This window comes from Cnephaeus nilssonii (assembly GCF_951640355.1).
Source record: "Cnephaeus nilssonii genome assembly, chromosome: 15".
Classification (NCBI taxonomy): domain Eukaryota; kingdom Metazoa; phylum Chordata; class Mammalia; order Chiroptera; family Vespertilionidae; genus Cnephaeus; species Cnephaeus nilssonii.
The window spans coordinates 32275255-32292513 of NC_137086.1; positions in this window are offsets into that span (position 1 = coordinate 32275255).

A 17259-nucleotide genomic window follows, 5' to 3' on the forward strand; every position below is an offset into this window, starting at 1 on the left:
TGGGGCATGAGAGGAAGAATCGTAGATAAGCCTGGAACATCTGGGCCTATAATAAATGGTACTTTAATCAATGAGTCAACATGCATATGCATGCCTGAAGAAGCTCAACATAGTGGTAATATGCTTTGGAATCAGTAGAAAAAGATATGTAAAATTTAGTTAGAAGCATCTTGCAGTATTCTAGACAAGTAATGGGAACAAAAATAGAAACAATGTCTGAATTGAAAGCATAGGTAGGATGTGTGAGACACTGGAAGGTAAAAATGAAAAGGATAAAGCAAATGACTGGACCTAACAGTGATGAGGGAAAGCCAGAAATGGTGCCAAAAGTTTTCAGTTCTGTTGCCTATGTTGCCACGAATTCCTCGAGTTTGGAAAACGGACAGTCTCCAAGAATAGCAATTTAAAGGCAGCACAGAGCCGTTTGAAAGTCCATGCATACTTCAGAAAATTCACTTCCTGAACCCAGAAATTAGATAATGGCTAAGTGGGAGGAATAAGCTACAGGGTTTTAAAAATCCACAAAGGTTAAAATCACCAGAACTATTTGGAAGGTGAGCTCTATCAAAAGATCATGAGAAGCAAGAGAGGGGGGAAATACCACTAGTGGTTATCATACTATAGATACCACAACTAGCAGAATGCTAGTCCTAGGAAATAAAACTGTTTCATATTAAGTACTGATGGCAAAGTGTGGTCAGATTTTATATAGAAAAAAAGGACACTTTGCCAGAACATTTTGTAGCGTTTATTCCTCAACAAATTATTCCTCTAGCCATCAACTATGAACTCTTCAGGACCAAGTGCCTTTATGAGAAGTGCTAAATATCTTTCCCTTATTCCTAATCAGGGAGGTCTGAGAACAGCTTAAAGCCACCAAGGAACTTGAAATTATAATAAGCGCCATTCAGCCAGTCAGTGTGAGAGATATTATTATCTCCCTGGTAAAGGATGCAGCACATAGATAGACGCTCTGCCCTATTATTCTGCACTTTGACGTACAAAGACTCATCCCAAATGAGACCCTAAGTTATTTCTTTTTTAACTATATATTCTTCTTTTCCTTAAATCAGCAAATCCACTACATAGGCTTTTACTGATATTGGAGACATATGTCTCTTAATCCAATGGTACATGAATAATAGAGGTAAATGGCTTTGAAGGTGCCTCAAAAGCAAAATATGGAAATTTCCACCTCACTCTCCCAACAGAATAAGATGAACAGTCATTATGTTGTGAATTCAGAGAATGCTACCCTATTGTTCAGAGACAGCATGTATATAATTGTTTGTCTCTTTCAAGTATTTTTTTAAGGTGTGAAACAGACATACTCAAGGACAGCTTGCCAGGCTGGTCAAGAACACTACTATATCTACATATTCACTAAGTCATAAATCTTCTATACTTTGGCTATACATATATGACACATGACCCATGTCATTGCATACTTGGAGACAAAATAGGTCTAGGAAAACGCAGCACGTCCTTCACAAGTAATATTTCACACATACCTCTTTTATCTACCAACACATCAAGGTAACCGAGGTATAGTCTGGGAGTTTAATTCTAATTGATTTAAGTAGACTAATTTGGCTCAAAGAAGCAAGAAAATTTCCTTATGTATTTGTTGGTATACTAGTACATGTTTCTAGATGTGGGTTATGTTTTCTAAGAGCAAATAACAGTTCTCTGAACTCTTCAGGTTACTTGGTCCAATCTGTCAGACACCAATTAGTTCTACAGCAATCTCTCCTGGCTGTCCTGTGGAAAGCCAGCAAAAGTGAAAAATCAGCCAGGATGACAAAGGAAACACTTGCCTCCTTTCTGACCAGAAATATCAGTAATTAAAAGAAGGTTCAATATTCAGGTTTCTCTTTCTCATAGGAAAACAAACAACTATATTATGAACATTCACCCCACTACCAGTAAAACTGAGAGGAAATGTTTATTTGTTACTTTTTTTTTTTTTTTTTTTTTTTACTAATACTTACAAAACAAATAGGTATGGCGCCTTTGGATTTGTTTGAATAACCAGAACCTATCTTCTACTCTGCAAAAAAATTCAGCGAAAAGGGACTTCCTAACTATGGGTGCCATTCACATTTTCTAAAAATGTGATCACAGAAAAAAAATAAAAACTAATTCAGTGTTATTACTTCTAATATTTCCACATTTCATTGAACTATAATGTCCACTCAAAAAGTAGCTCTCATTTCTCATGTTTCATATATTTTTAGTATTTCTTTTTCTCAATTGTTTGGTGCATGTTGAGCTAGTCAAGGTTCTTGGTTGCAAGTAACAGAAATCAGCCTTGGCTAATGTAAACAGAAATTAATTTATCAGATATAGGGGGCTCATGAAATTGATAGGAAAACTGGAAAATTATCTAGGAAAGTATGTAGGAGGTGGATGGGTAGGCTAAAGAGAACACCATCACATCACACAACTAGGGTAGTTTGGACTTGACATCATTCCATTCCAGTATCATTGGCAGACCCCCAATAGGCCCAACATCTCTATATCATCACCCAGAATCAAAATACCAGGCTGGAGCATCACATAGATGGCACTTCACACATGTGTCCACACCTTCACTCACTGAGAATGGGGAGACACTGGACCATATAGTATCTTTAGTGTGAAGTGTGATTCTACCTGCCAAAACTCAAATGAAGGAATAATTCAACCAATTTAGGTTGGAGCTTCACATGTTAGGCAAGCAAAAACATGGCAATAGCCATGATGCATGCTACAAAGACAATTACACTCTACATGTCATGCGATTATAGCTTTAAATAGTAAATATATTGATTTTTTTTTTTTTACATTTGGAGAATGAGAATTGATAATGTCAGGTAAAATTATTCCCATTCTACAGATGGTTAAATAATTTCAGAGGCTAACTGATTTGCTTGAGATTATGAAGCAAGTAAGTTGAACATCTTTGATGTGGACTCAGGTTTCAGGTTTTTAAAATCAGATTTCATATCTTTCTACTATATCATACTGTTTTGTCTAAGAGCAGATAATGTTTTTCCAGATAATATTACATTTCTTAAAATATATAGCCATAGTGCAGTGAAGGCCTAGGGAGGTCATGGGAGCAGGGAGGAGGAGGTCAATTTGGCAGAAAGAGGGGAACATCTGTGATACTTTCAACAATAAAGATAAATTAAAAATAAATAAATAAAATATATAGCCAGATATTCAGCCTGTAACAAGTATTTATGTATTTAGTCTTCATATTAACAACTTCAATCCAATCATGTAGAGGGCCCCCTGGGAAGACACATGGACATTCTTTAGATTGCTGTTGACTAAGCCCAAGATATTTGACAGAGTCATGTCAGTTGCACCCCGCCCCAGGAGTGCGGAGGTGTTGTCATTTCCTGGCTTACCTTTCTCCAGGTTCCGGAAGAGGGCTTTGAGATGTGGAACCAGTCTAGCACCGGAAAAGAGGAAATGAAATAGACCTGGGCCCTCCCAAGCTCCTTTAATCTTAAGTTTTCCGGTGAACCCCCCTTGTATATGGGAGTATAAATAAATGTGCTGCGTGGCTCAGGGAGTCGTCTGTCTCTCCAGCAGAAGAGGTCAGCGACCCACCCGGGACCCAGCTTGCATCTACTTCTGTGTCTCTTTATTTCTTTATTTCTCAATCCCTGGACGCCTCTATCAAGAACCAGTTTCATCTCTCTCCGTGCTGGCCACGGAAAAGGGAGATCCCTGCCACATCAGGCCCCCCGCACAGTCACAACTTAATGCTTATGCGCCAATAAGAATTACAACAGTTAAAGATAATTTGTGGGAAGTCCCAAAGTCTTTGACAAATACATTTTAGAAGACCTCAGGAACATCATTTTAGAAAACCTCAATTATCTGACTCAGGGACCCAGGATAATTGAGTCAAAGAGATAGAACATGGATAGAAGGAAATACTAAATTGAAGGGAAAAAGGAGACTTTATGGGTCCATGACTTATTGGGAATGTAGAGTAACAGGAAATGAGTTGTTGTTTTTTTAATTAGCTCAGTATTAAATAACAGGATTTCAGTGTAAATTATTTATATAACTAGTCACATAATCTAAGCTTACTAATTTTTGCTTTCCTTTTTCTCTACACAAAAAAAAAACAACTCTAACACATTGAAGCATGAACTGTGCAGTTTTACAAGTGTCAACAGATCAAGTTTTCATCTACCTATTGCTAATAGGCAAATGGTTACCACTGTCTGTAACATATAACATTCTTTAACTAAAGAATGGACCCCAGATTCAAACTAAAAAGACAAAAATAGAACTGCTGACTGAACTAGCTTGACCAATTTTTTTGTACAAGCAAAATTATTTTCAGAAATTAAAAATCATATAAACAAAGATCAAATTATGAATTCTAAGGAGAGACATTTCATCTTCTATTTATTTTTATTTCAACAGAACTGGAAAACTTCAGATTTGAGTTTGACAAATACAGTAAGTATTCTCCCATCCTTCCACCCACCTCACCGGACAAATGGTGAAAGTGTGGATGTACTAAAGACAAGGGCACATGAGGGTGAATAATCTACACTAAAAAAGGAGAAACATGCAAATTAACCATCACTCTGCTATGCCAAGCCACGCCCACCAGCCAATCAGGAGCAAGTATGCAAATTAACCCAACCAATATGGCGGCAGGCCACGGAACTGAAGCAAGCAGGAGTTTTGGGTTGCCCCGGCTATGGAGGAAGCCAAGCTTCCTGCTCACCCTGGCCGGCCCTGGCCTCCACTCAAGGCTACAAAGTTTCAATTATAGAAGATAAATAAATCCCAATCCCAACAAAAATGGCAGCAGCCATGGAGCTGGAGAGACCAGGAGGCTTGGGTTGCCCCCGGCAATGGAGGAATCCAAGCTTCCCACCCACCCTGGCTGGCCCTGGCCTCTGCTCAAGGCTACAAAGTTTCAATTATAGAAGATAAATAAATCCTAGATACTTGCTTCCAGCCAGCCCTGGCCTCTGCTAAAGGAGGTGCTGAAAAAAAAAAAAAAGAAAAAAAAAAAAGGAGGGGCCTGGACCTTGGGTTGCCAGGGGCTGATCAGGCCAGGATGAGATGGCAGGGGCCGTTGGGGGTAAGCAGACCAGCAGCGGGGCCAGTTGGGAGTGAGCAGGCCATCAGTGGTGATCAGTTGGAAGTGATCAGGACAGCGGAGGGGGGGCAGTTTGGAGTGAGCATGCCAGCAGGGGGGCAGTTGGGAATGAGCAGGCCAGTGGGGAGGGAATATGGGGGCGAGCAGGCCAGCAGGGGAGGCAGTTGGGGGTGAGCAGGCCAGCGGCGGGTGGCAGTTGGGGGCAAGCAGGCCGGCAGGCAGAGTGGTTAGGGGCAATCAGGCAGGCAAGAGAGAGGTTGGGGGAGATTAGGCAGGCAGGCAGATGAGCGGTTAGGAGCCAGCAGTCCCAGATTGCAAGAGTCAGTCAGACATCCCCCGAAGGGTCCTGGATTGGAGATGGTGCAGGCCGGGCTAAGGGGAACACCTCCCCCCCCCCCCCCCCGCCCCGTGCACAAATTTCATGCACCGGGCCTCTAGTGGCATATAAAATGCCTTTTGACTCACAGTTGTATTTTCATTAAGTTTGTGGCAATGTTTCTTAGAGTCATCCAGACTCCTCAATTACCTGATTGACACATTAGACATACTGTCAAACTATGATCTCCTAGCACACAAGCTATTTTTTAGATCCTATCTGAAGTTTACCACCTAAAGTCCCCACTTGTTTTTTTTTTAATATAATTTTATTGATTTCAGAGAGGAAGGGAGAGGGAGAGAGAGAAACATCAATGATAAGAGAGAATCATTGATCGGCAGCTCCCTGCACGCCCCCTACTGAGGGCTGAGGCTGCAACAAGGACATGTGCCCTGATGGGGAATAAAACCATGACATCCTGGTTCAGAGGTGGATGCTCAACCCCTGAGTCATGCTGGCCGGGGCATCCCCACTTCCTAATTCCTTGCTAAAATGATTCTTTTGTAAGAAAGACTGATGCAGCTCCATAGGAGAAGTACCTCAGCAAGGAATGACTTCACTTTGCCTCTTACATTTTAACCACTGGCTCTGAAGCACTGGCATTTAAATGAAAACTAAATGGAAAATTAAAAACTCATTAATTCACAATACATTCTTGCTGAGTATGAGGCAGGTTGGAAAAAACTCTACCTATGAGGAAAAATAAATATCTACAGAAATTAATATTGCAAACAGGAAGCCAGGGGATATATTTATTTAAGACAATTTATATTCAAGCCTGCAAAAGAATAGGTAGGCTAATCACAAATATTTTTAAATCTATTCATTAAAATGCTTTTAAAATTTTTAAATGATATGCATATCCTAATTAATGTTATCCAATATTCCCAAGAATACTAAAACAGCATCTCTTTTAAAATATTATATAATGATGACTTTTCCCCCAAGTTAATCTAAATTATGTTTTTATAATTTTTAACAGGCAAAAAATAATCTTTTATAATTGCTCAAATATTAACTTTCACTTACTTGGAAACATTTATTGTATCCTTTGAAAAATATGCATATATAGAAATATACACACACAACATATACGCAAGTGCACATATACATATGCACTCATTTCAAAATATACACACACAACATATACTTAAGTACACATATACATATGCATATGTACATATATGCATGCCTATGCTGCGTATTTCATTCATTGGATGAACTGAAAAAATATGTCAGGGTCAGAATCACTTGAGGAACTAAATGCAAACATGAAAGGATATTTTACTGGCAAAAACAAGCAGACAAAAACCTCATCTAAAATAAATGTAATTTGTAGCCAACAACATTTTATAAAAAACTTAGCAGGCATCTGTAAAATATGTGCTGGGAAGGTATGTCCACTCAATTTTTCAGAAATATACAGAGGAGAACCAAATGTACAATATGGAAAAAAGTACTGGAAACCAGAACTCGATTTGAGGAGGAGGAAAGGATCACAAATCCCAGAGACCCTTTTACATATATTTTGATGTTTTCCTTTTGTGTACAGTATTGATGAGTGTGTCATGTGCTCATTGAGAAACCAGCCCTTGGTAATTGTCAGGGATCTTCATTCTGAGTGCAGACTCCACTGGAAATTAATTGCTTCGGTGCAATCTGAACCACATCATAAATGTCATGTAGAAGTTGCAGGGAGTGAGGAGGCAGTGACAGCTCAATCCGCACTGTTTCATTTAAAGGTGGGTAAAACACACTGCGACAGAAGTGCTCTTCATCAATAATTTAGTCCGCAGTGTAAAGCCAAGCCGTGCCAAAGATGCCAGGGGAGCGGCTGCCTCCCTGGTTTTAATGACACCAGCAGGGAGGGGTTGAGGGGCCAGCTCAAATCAACATTCACAGCACATCTGGGCATGTCGGCAGATGAAGATATCAAGGACTGAGCTGACAGGACAAAGGGTTGAAAAAAGAAGTGTAACCTAGAAAACCTTTACTTTGAATTCTTTGTATAAATTCAAGGGAGATGACAGTTCCTAAGGTCATCTTATATAATAAAACTTCAATGATCTACATAGGGAAATTTAACCCTTTCCATCATGCCATCAAAGAAGATGGAAGTTTAGTTTCTAGCATTCACTTTACAACTCTAACCCAGGTTTATTTATTTTCCTCTAAAAGACATCTGCATTGAAACAAATGTTGACAGACATTGCTTGATTTCATCTCATGAACCCTAATTATAGCTCCTCAAAAGCCCCACTACAGTTGGGGTTTCAGTCCAAGTTCCTTGTAACCTGGGGGAGGTTAATATTTTGGCCATTTCACAATGTTTGCCAGAAACTCAAAATTTAGTTTGGGAGCTCACATCTATAATAATAAAAGCGTAATATGCTAATTAGACTGGACAGCAGAACGACCTTCCAGATGAAGCCAGGGCTGCGAGGGCTGAGAGCTGAGACAAGCCGCCACGTCTACCTGGGCCAAACCCCTTGCACGAATTTCGTGCATCGGGCCTCTAGTTGTAATACAAAAGAAATAATGTAAAATGGCTAAGCCATCCCTTAATTGTACCTACTTAAAAATATAAAGAAAGGAGGTATGTGTGCTTTTACCACCTGAAGGGTACGGTTTCTTGAATTCTAGTGTAAACGCTTGGAGGGGGTTTGAAAAACAAGGATTCCATGAATTATATGACTGCAATTCTGTCCTGATTCTCTGAGGAAGCCATGCACCCAGGTTGTGGTATTCTTGGAACCCCAGAGGCCAAATTCAATTATCTCATCCTATGTTTTGTATACTTAGAGGACATCACAACCTCACTAGGGGCTGATTGGATTCTCACACTAAGGAGATTCTGTCCTCATTGAAGGAAATTTACTAAGTTTCCATTTCTCCCCTAATGGTTTTCACTCCCAAAACTGAAGTTAGAAACATTATTAAGCTAATCAGTTAAGAGTGCAAATTATTTCACTATCTATATTTTTATTGAGTGTTTTGGGATGACATTGGTTAACAAAATTATAGAAGTTTCAGGTGTACAATTCTATAATACATCAGTGGTAAATTGAATGTTCACATCCCAAATTCAAGTCTCCTTCCGTCAACATTTATCTCCCCTTTACCCTACTCTTCCTGCCCTCACCCCCCTTTCCCTCTGGTAATCCCCATACTGTTGTTTGTGTCTATGAGTTTGTTTGGGTCTTTTTGCTTAATCCCTTCACTTTTTCACTAAGCACCCCAACCTCCTCCCCTCTAACAACTGTCAGTCTGTTTCCTGTATCTTTGAGTCTGTTTCTATTTTGTTTGTTTGTTTATTTTGCTCATTAGATTCCACATATAAGTGAAATCACATGGTATTTATCTTTCTCTGACTGGCTTATTTCACTTAACATAATATTTTTCAGGTCCATCCATGCTGTTGCAAAAGGCAAGATTTCCTTTTTTATGGTTGATTAGTATTCCACTGTGTAAATGTATCACAGCTTTTTTATCCACTCATTTACTGGTGGGCACTTGAGCTGCTTCCAAATCTTGTCTATTGTAAATAATGCTGCAATAAACATAGGGGTGCATAAATTCTCTCAGATCAGTGTTTCGGATTTCTTTGAATAGATTCCCAGAAGTGAAACCAAAATAAAGAATGAAAGACAATCAGTATGTGTAATTTACAAAGAAAAAACATGAAATTAGCATAAAATAAATTTTAAATTTTGATAATATTTAACCACTTTTAGGTGATTAATATGCAGATGATTCTTATCCAACATCTAGAATATGTGGGAATCAATAGCCACACTCATTTCAAAGTGTGACTTCATGGAGAGGTATACGATAAAAAGCTAATAAATCTTAATCTCCAAGAATTCCTAGGCATGACCAACCCATCTTAAAGCTAGGGTAGGACAGAGATATGTAATACAATTTAAGACATGCTTTGAAAATACCTTTTATGAATGGGTACATCCCTTGATAGCTATGAAATTTGAGGAGCGTGACACATGATTAAACCATTAATGCAGATCACTTTCATAGTGTATTTCTCTCTTCTAAATGTCTGGTATCTTTGAAAGGTTATAGATTTCACCATCAATGTGCTAACCTATAATAATAAAAGCACAATATGCTAATTAGACCAGACATCTTTCCAGACGTCCTTCCTTCTGGACAAAGCCACAGCAGGTGGGGGCCCAGGCCGAGGCGGCTGAGGTCCCTGACCATGGTGGCAGCAGTGGGCGGGAGCTGGGGCCAAGGCCCTTGCACGAATTTCATGCATGGAGACGGGTCTCTAGTTTCTTCTATAATCTCAAAAGGATGACTGCCAACAATCAAAAGGATGAACAGGTAAGTAATCGTATAAGATTTAGGTTGACAGACATAATAAATACCCCGCCCAGCCAAAACCCTGAAATGGGTTTTCCTAGTGAAAGGAAATATCATGTGACCTGTAACAAAAGAAAAGTGACTTTGATATCAAATCTACATGTACAGTATTTAGAAAGAGTCTGTAAAGTATTTAGATCATAATCGTCAAATAGGAATTTTGTAACTTTGTGTGAGCACATGTCAAATTTCCCACTTTATAGCTGATAGACACAATCCTAATATATAAAAACCCTGGGTCTGTCACTACCAGAGGCTCGACCAACCGGAAGTCAGTCCTGCAGTCAGTGCTGGACTGCCATGGCGACCCAACACTGACTGCTGAGGGGGCTGTGAATCAGGTCCAGAGAGAGGCCTGAAGAGAGAAGCAGGATCTGATCCATAGCCTCTGTGGCAGCTGTTGATCAGCACTTGCCTCTCTCTTTCTCTCTGGGCCTGGCCAGCAGCCACGCCTCCATTTCTCTCCAGTCCTCCACCGGGGCTGCTGATCAGCCCGGCCTTTCTGATCAGGCCCGAATGATAGGCCCAGAGACGCTGACTGGCATAGAAACCAACCAATCAGAACCAAATCCGGGTCAACTGTGAGGAGCCAATGGCTGCCTAGGAGGCAGAGCTTTTGATGCTGACTGGCATAGAAACTGACCAATCAGAACCAAATTGGCAAGCAGAGGAGGGCAGTTGGGGGTGAGATCAGGCCTGCAGGGGAAGGCAGTTGGGGGTGAGATCAGGCCAGCAGGGGAGGGCAGTTAGGGGTGATCAGGCAGGCAGAGGCAGTTAGGGGCAATCAGGCCGGCAGGGGAGCAGTTAGGGGGTGATCAGGCTGGCAGGCAGAAGTGGCTAGGGGCAATCAGGCAGGCAAGCGGTTAGGAGCCAGCAGTCCTGCAGTGGGACATCCCCTGAGGGGTCCCAGATTGGAGAGGTTGCAGGCTGAGCTGAGGGTCACCCCCCCACCCAGTGCATGAATTTTGTGCACCGGGCCTCTAGTTAATCAATAAAAGTCATATATTTTCCTAAAAAATTTATCCCACCATTTTTTGATTGCTTAATTGCATTACTATAGTTAAGGTTAAAAGAATTGCTTAATTCCATTTATAAAAAATCACACAAAACAAAAACATTTTTATTTACCAAAAAAATGCATAAGTGAGGATGCTATTGTATAGAAAGTATTAAGTTGAACCATATGATATAGCTGATAGCCAAACTGGTTTTCCCCTACAAAAATGCAACTTCATATGGCTCAACCTAATAGTTCTCCACTTTTTAACAACTGATTTAAATAAGAACTCTGACAAGCATTTAAAAATTTATTAAAATCATCCATTCAATAATATCTTAACAAATTTTGAAGCCCTACTATGTATCAAAGACTCTCTTTGATCCTAGCTTTCTTTTGTTGTTGTTTTTTTTTGTGTGTGTGTGTGTTTTGTTTGGTTGGTTTTGTTTTTTTTAGCAACTAGTAATAAGAATGCTAGTTTCTTTGGGTCAGATTGAGAGGAATTAGAAAATGTGTGAGTTAAATGCTAAAATAGTTGAAATTAAATTATCTCAATCTATAGAAAATACAATTTGGGTAACAATATTTTTAGTTTTCATGAAAGTATTAGCATGAAACCAAATCTGAGAAAACTGCCACAAGTTGGTGGTAGCAACAAAGACCTGGGGAGAAGATATGTCATGTAGTCTATATGAACCAAACATGGAAGGGCAGGAGTCACAAACGTCAAATTAGTGTCCACTCAACAAATAGAAGATGCTCACTCTCTCTCCATAGTCACATGCACGAATCCCTTGAACTCCAGATAGAAACGAATGTTATAATTATCACTGGCCTGAAAGATAATCACGCTGGAGTGTCAGATCCAAAGGATGGCTGCTTTTAAAAAGCCCATTAAACAATATTATTCCATTTAAATAGCAGCATTATCAGAAGGGCTTTGATAATGGAGCTGCCAATTGTGCTCTCTTGATTTGTAACTTTGAGGAGTTAAAGAACATGAGCTGTTTAAAGCACCTTTTAAGAAAGGTCCTCATTTGTTTCTGACTTGAAGTATTCCCTTTTCACTGCAGAGCTGAAGGAAACCTGTAGCTCTAATTAGAATGAACTTGGATTATGCAGAAGGCCTGTCCTATAATCATACATGTGCAGAGATTAAAACTCAGAGACGCTGGCAGTCCACAGTATAAGGCCAAGTGGTAGGTAACAGGATTTCCATTTGAGACTTGAGAAAAAAGCAGAATGGGTGCAGCCTTTTTCCAGGGAGGTTTCTGTTAGAGAATTCGCCACAGAAAAGCCACAGCTGTTCTAACATAACTGGTTGTTTTAACAAACCTTGGGATCTGTATATGTATATATGTATATTCCATATAAATGTTTACCCAAACACACGATGGCACATTACCAATGGTAGCAGATATTTTTAGATTAAGTGAAATCTTTTATTTAGAGCATGATGAGACATACCGGTGCTTCATCCCAAATACCAGGAAAGACACTTGTTTTTCTTTGTTTGGATTCTTATAACGAGGGTGACTTCTCTGTACCCTTTCCTGTCAACTATCTGGACATGGTCATTAAACTTCAGTCTCCTCTGAGCCTTCTGTGTTGGTATTTAAGCGTATAAGTATGAAAGAATGGCAGACTGATGACTTTTCTTCTGTTGATCTCTTTTCATATCACTAAAATCTAAAAAGGTACTTTAAAAGCTAAAAACTTTATTTTGTGTTTTTATCATGTAATGCTTATATGAAACTAGAGGCCCAGTGCATGAAATTTGTGCATAGGAAGTGTCTCTAGTGGCAGCTGGCTGCCAGCCGGGGCCTCCTTTTGCACCTGCCGTGGCCTGGTGCCTCCTGCTCACCTGCTCCACTATCCCACTGCAGTCCCCCTTTCGTCTGGCCCATCGGGGCCACTGCCCCTGCTGCCAGCACCATATCACCGACGCCTGCCATGTTCCGTGCTGCCCCTGGTGGTCAGTGCACATCTAACTCCTGGTTGGTCAAACTCCTGCCCACAGGGACAATTTGCATATTAGCCTTTTATTATATAGGATTACAAACTAATTCTAAATTTATATTTCTCAAAAATCAAATAAAGGGCCTTAAACCAGTGGTCGGCAAACTCATTAGTCAACAGAGCCAAATATCAACAGTACAACGATTGAAATTTCTTTTGAGAGCCACATTTTTTAAACTTAAACTTCTTCTAATGCCACTTCTTCAAAATAGACTCGCCCAGGCCGTGGTATTTTGTGGAAGAGCCACACTCAAGGGGCCAAAGAGCCGCATGTGGCCCGCGAGCCGCAGTTTGCCGACCACAGCCCTAAACCTAGGGAAACTATCATATAGCATAGATACATATTAATTACTAGCCTCTAATTATCACTGTTGGTGAACTATGTGAGTGGCAGGACACTAGGAAGAGAAACTCCTACTTTAATAGGAGTAACTAATAGAAATAATAGGAGTAGTAGGAATAACTAGGTTAAGCCAATAATTCTATGATTTGATATAAATGTCTAAAAGGGATTAATAAAGATTTTTTAAAGAAATCTTTTCCAATGTGTAAACTGTTTTAGCCAGTTATTTAAATACTATAAAGTAATAATCATCTAGGCAATTAATGAATGAAGCAAACAGTTTCAATCCAAGAAGTGAATTTTTTCTTCATTTAAACCCAACTATCATGTGGAATCACAACATCCATCTAAGAGAAGACTTGCCTGCTGCTAGGCCTGTTGGTGATGAGAGGTAATGCTACACTGATCCTTCTAACCAGGCATCTGCCCCACATGCCATGTTAAATATCTCCCACAAAAGGGAACTGTTCACCTGGATGTCTATTTCTCTGCCATCTTCCCATAGTGTGAAATGGCAATAAATATCCATGGTCATAGGAAGTGAGGTGGGGAAGAGAGAGGGAACTCACAGGCATGGACAAAGTGTGGTGATAATGGGGGTCGCGGGTGGAGGTGGAAGAGGGCATAGGAGGTAAATGGTGATGGGAAAAATAAAATATTTAAATTAATTTCTAAAAATAAACAAAGGGTAAACATCTAAAGTATCAGCTACCTTGAGCAGTTTGCGCGATCTTGCAAAAAAGGTCAGAGGAGTGTATTATGTGGGTAAGGGGTGGAAACTCCTTGAGAGGAGCCAAGGAAGTAACATTCCAAATAGGCTTTTTAAAAATTCACTTGGGCTTGCACATATGTTTCTTGAAAGAGTTTGAAGCCCAATATATAAAAAGCTGACTATTTATATATTTGATCCTTAAAAGCAATTAGGAATACAAAGCAGATGGTCCAGCATTGTAGATTTCCCTTTTCATATTGCTTAAACACTAGAGATCAATAAGTCTAATATAAACAGATGATTTCCATAGCAGGGTTTATAATTAGCTGGCACTGAATGTGTCCAAACTCTAAAATAATTAGCAGAAGCATGTGGCACACCATTAAAACCTTGTGGCTTGTCTGCATTTACATTTATAATTATTAAAGTTAATTATGATGCTTGTGGTGTGGTTCCAAGCTCCTTTACAACTTAGATTAAATATATTTTTAATCCTATAACTTCCATTCTAACCTTCCTCTCAAAAACAGTGAAATCAGACCAAATTAGGAATAAATGTTTAGCTGCCATTTTTTACTCCAAAAAAAATGAATTCTGACTTTATAATGAAATATAGGCTCTTCTTAAAGAGCTGGCAGCCCTTCTCAACTAATAACAGTATTTCGATCTTGAATTTTAATTTGTTCAAAACAATAGGGATGGGCAGAATAACAATGCTCACCAGTCTTCAGAGTAAAACCTGTTCTTCTGAGAGCTAAATGAATGTCAAGTTGGTGTCAATGTAGTCTTCTCGGTGAATTATAGAGTAATAGAGAGTTTTAATATACAAAATGTTCTTGATTCAAGGTCTAAAGATACTCTCCATTATTTTAGAACACAAGTAACATTTCACAAAGTGGGAGCAAGCAGCCCATCTTTATTTTTCAAGTTCATATCTTCTAAAAACGGAATTTAATAAATCCCTCCCCTGTTTTAGGAACCCTGGATACAACAAAAAGTGTGACACAGACATTGCCTTTCAGCCAAAGCAATGCCAGTCTCCATCTCACCACCAGTCATGCTAACTTCAAGAACAGACTTCTTTAAAATCTGCATCAACAAACGTGATATTTGTAGGTCTTACATTTAAGGTGCCATCTATTATTGCAACAACTGGCCAGCGTCCTTAATATAAATCTCATTAAATCTGAAGATTTCCCATCTCTAGTTAAGAATATTTTGCAAGTGTTTGTGTCTGTACCCTAAGCAATGCACCAGCTCAAATTTAAAGACATAGTCATTAACATATTTACAAGTCAATAAATCAGAAAATAAATATTAAGTACCTTATTTTCCATATCTGCTCACATATTCAAGTTATCTGTACTCAGTAAATGTAACATGTACACTTTCTTTATAAAAGATCCCATTGCCCTATGTAGTTGAAAGTGATTTGTTTTCTTCCAGTTCTTTCTATTTGCTAGAATTTTACACGAATTCCATACACAGCATCAAAAAAATAAAATAAAATAAAATCCTGTTTTCTGCTATTTCACTTTTCAGATCATTTCTATGGGATTTTTACATGGGTTTAAATTTAGTACTCTTATCCACCTACAAGTTGTAAAACATAGCTCTATTACATATCTAACTACCAGCCTCATTTTTCCCCACAGCAGAGAGATTTTTAAACAGAAATGGCCACATTTTTCATCATGAATAAAAATCCTTTGTTTCATCACTTCTCCTGATGCATCATTTAGAAGTAAAAAATTAAAATATACTTTATTCAAACTATTAATATTATAATGAGAGAAATTCATGTTAATTTCATTGCTAATGAAATATGTAGATATAAAGACACTATAATTTTAACATAGCAGATAAAGAGAGAATGATGTAATATCAGCAGTAATTTTAAAATTACATATTATTTTAATAAAACTATTAAATTATTATGTCCAAGGGAATTTTATGGTCATTACTGGCTAAGAGAGAAATAGAAGAAGAGGAAGAAGAATATAAAGAAGATATAATGAGATCAATAAAGGTGAGAAAAGCCTCAAAACTGGGAAGAAAAGAGACAAGACACAGGAAAAGGAATACCTAGAAGATGTCAAGGAGACAATTAAGACTGTGGAATATACATATTGAAAATATCTGTCTACTAGAAAAGGTCATGAATTCTTCACTGCCCATTCTCCTATCTCTAATATCCACCTTCAGTCCTCCAAGATCCAATGTGAAATAAGTTTCCCCCAAAACAAATTTTATTCATACAATGCCCCTGGTATTACTACAAAAGAAGTAATAAATTTAAGTACTCCTATGTTAATTATCATGTGCTATGTTACAGTTACATGCGTTTTTAATATGTGTGTTAGACATATCTGTGACCTGTGCTCCCAGATCATATATGAGAAAAATTTAATTCACATAAAAATCTTTCTTTACCAAGATAACCCAGAGAGATAAACAAAAGCAAACTTTTAAATTTGTTCTTTTAAGCTAATGGAAACTACTTACATGAAACTTTATATGTTGCATTTTCTATAATAATCCAATGTCTTCATTCACACAATTTAATTATAAAAATGTTAACTATGCCATTCAGTTTTTACTAATCAGTTTTACTAATATGTTGCACTTTCTGGCTGCCTAACATGTTTAGAGAAGCTTGTTAGATGCTGGGGTCACTAAGATTAACCTCAAGTGACTCATAGCCCAACTGGAAACATGTAAGATGTGATGAGCCACAGTACAAGGCAAGACCTGCTCTGTGATAAATGCATGGTGAAAACTATGCCCAATAAACATTCAGAAAGTAAAAGAGTCACCCAGGAAGCCCTCACTAAAATAATGAATATTGAAATACGTTTTTATAGGACAGAACTTCACAAAGCTCAGAGTCTGGGATATTGGAACAGAATATTCCAGATAGAAAAAAATTTGGCATAGGTTAAGGCATAGAATATACTCAGAAAATAAGTAAGCCAGTTTGAAGAAATAGGTAGATGTCACCTTGTATAAGGTTCCTATGGAGTTTGTATTTCAATCATCAGGTGATTAAAAAAACTTTGAAAAAATTAATTTGTGCAGATACTGGTTCTTTTCCCTCACTATGTACATTATCTTTAAAAAAAGTCAGCATGATTTTCAAATCCGTTTTGCCCATGTCAACATATCTTTGGTCTATAGGGAATAAAACTGAGGTCACATCCTTCCTGCAGCCCGTGTTTTCATTCCTCAAACCTCCAGTAAAAAAAAATAAATAAAAAAATAAAAAATATATTTCAGCCTTAGAAAACCCTCATTCTTCTCCCAGACT